The following is a 2,817-nucleotide window of genomic DNA, read 5'->3' as shown; positions in this document are numbered from 1 at the left end:
ATTGTGTTAGGAATGCTAAATCAGGGCTGGCGAGATGGCTCAGTGGGTAAGAGCACTGACTGCCCTTCCGAAGGTCCTGAGTTCGGATCCCAGGAACCACATGGAGGCTCACAACCGTCTGTAATGAGATCTGACGCCCTTTTCTGGTGCGTCTGAAGACAGCTACAGTGAATTACACGGAACGAGCAGGGCTGGCCAGAGGTCCTGAGTTCAACAGCAGCCACACACATGATGGCTCACGGCCATCTGTACAGCTACAGTGTACTCATATACATAAAATAAATCTTTTTTTTTTTTTAAAAAAAAAGGAATGTTAAATCAGCAAAAACCATCTAGGCAAAGCCTACTCTCCTAATGCACTCCCACAGTAGCAGACGCCCTGGCAAAATGTTGTAGTCGTTTATCTAGGAAGTGAAACTGGGGCTGCTGAGAGGGCTCGCTGCTTTTTCAGAGGACCCGGGTTCAGTTCCCAGCTCCCCCATGGCAGCTCCCAACCATCTGTAACTCCAACCCAGGGGATAAGACACCCTCTTTTGGATTCTGGCGGTACTGCAACCACGAGATAAACACATGTGGACAGAACGTCTTGCTCAGAGCACTGAAGCCAAGCTGTTCCCTTTTGGGTGCCAACCAGACTATCCTGATGCCAACCCCAGTTGCCTTTAATGCTCCACAGATGGCTGGAGGAAGCTGCGCTGAGAGCACAACTGTCCGCAGCTGAAGCACAATTTGGCGAACGCACTGCGCTGCAGCACTGCTGGTTCTAAGCCTGGGCTGCCCTTTTGCAATTGGGAGCCTTAGTGAACTCTCCACAGGCATCTCTACTCTGCTGACTCAGCACTGCCCCAAACAGGACCCCCCCGCCCCCCCGCAAGTCCTTTGTCCCTGCAGGCACACACTTTACTTGCTTGAGCGCCTGTATTGTTAATGCTGCAGTTACACTTTCTAAAAACCCCTTCCAGCTACACAAGCAGTTGATCCGTTTCCTGAGCCAGGCAGAGATTCGTCCTATGCTGCCCCCTTGTGTCCCAACATTTTAAAACATCTTTTATTTATGTATTTAAAGACAAGTGTGGTGTAGGAGGAGGAGCATTAGGCAAAGGTTGTTTAGCCCAGGCTGGCCTCAAACTCACAGCACTCCTACTGCCACAGCCTTCCAAGTGCTCGAGTTATGGGCAGCTACCACACCTGTCTTTCTTTCTTTTCTTTTTTCTTTTTCTTTTTCTTTTTTTTTTTGAGACAGGGTTTCTCTGTGTAGCCCTGGCTGTCCTGGAACTCACTCTGTAGACCAGGCTGGCCTCGAACTCAGAAATCTGCCTGCCTCTGCCTCCCAAGTGCTGAGATTAAAGGTGTGCGCCACCACTGCCCGGCTCCATATCTCTCTTTCTCTACCCACTTTTCGTGTCTTTACCGACATGGGCTGAACATGCAGAGGTGGGAGGAGGATGCCCACAGTAGCCGAAGCAGCAACGGTGGGTGAAGAACAGCTGGTGGGCTGGAGAACAGCCTGGGCAAAAATACCAGGCAGCAAATGGAGCAGAGGTGAGAGACAAGACTAAAAAGCACCAGAGATGAGAGACAAGAGTGGGTGCTAAGCCCGGTAGTGCTGGCGCATTTAATCCTAGCACTTGGGAGGCAGAGGCAGGCGGATTTCTGAGTTCCAGGCCAGCCTGATCTACAGAGTGAGTTCCAGGACAGCCAGGGCTACACAGAGAAACCCTGTCTCAAAAAACAAAACAAAACAAAACAGGGCTGGTGAGATGGCTCAGCGGGGAAGAGCACCGACTGCTCTTCGGAAGGTCATGAGTTCAAATCCCAGCAACCACATGGTGGCTCACAACCACCCGTAATGAGATCTGATGCCCTCTTCTGGTGCATCTGAAGACAGCTACAGTGTACTTACATATAATAATAAATAAATCTTTAAAAACAAAACAAAACAAAAGAGTGTGTGCTATATGCTGCACTGTGTGGTCCAGACTTGATTTCCAATCCCTAGTATCCATGTAAAAAGGGGGATGTAGCCACATACACACCTGTACACCCATTGCTGTAGGGCTTGGAACTCTAGCTATGGAGCTCGCTAGCCCAGCCCCTAGGTCACAGGCGATCAAGGGTCTGGGAATGGCCACAAAGGAAGAACTTTGCCTACGCTACTTGCAATTCATATCCAGAAGGACCCCAGCCAGGGCACTGGTGATTTCAGTCGCAGAATGTAATGGTGAGCAGCCAGATTCTAGGGGGCACGTGTACAGCTGTTCATTAGAAATTTGTTTGCCTTTAGAGTTGTAGAAGATTTCAAAGGAAATGCTGATGGCAATGTTTTGGAAGAAGAAATTGGAATTGGGACCAGGTGTGTTGGTGGATGGGCCAGGTGTGCTGTGAATGAGCCAGGTGTGTTGGTGGATGGGCTAGGTGTGCTGTGAACGGACCAGGTGTGTTGGTGGATGGGCCAGGTGTGCTGTGAATGGACCAGGTGTGTTGGTGGATGGGCCAAGTGTGCTGTGAATGGACCAGGTGTGTTGGTGGATGGGCCAAGTGTGCTGTGAATGAGCCAGGTGTGTTGGTGGATGGGCTAGGTGTGCTGTGAACACACCAGGTGTATTGGTGGATGGGCCAGGTGTGCTGTGAATGAGCCAGGTGTGTTGGTGAGCACTTATAATTGAAGTAATTAGGGAGGGAGGTAGAAGGAAGAGGATCAGGAGTTTAAAGTCATCCTCTGTTACAGAGTGAATTTGAGGCCAACCTAGGCTACATGAGACCCTGATACACACACACACACACACACACACACACACACACACACACACAAAGAGA

The sequence above is a fragment of the Mastomys coucha genome, unplaced genomic scaffold (genome assembly GCF_008632895.1).
Source record: "Mastomys coucha isolate ucsf_1 unplaced genomic scaffold, UCSF_Mcou_1 pScaffold5, whole genome shotgun sequence".
NCBI lineage: Eukaryota > Metazoa > Chordata > Mammalia > Rodentia > Muridae > Mastomys > Mastomys coucha.
This window is presented reverse-complemented; position numbering follows the sequence as displayed.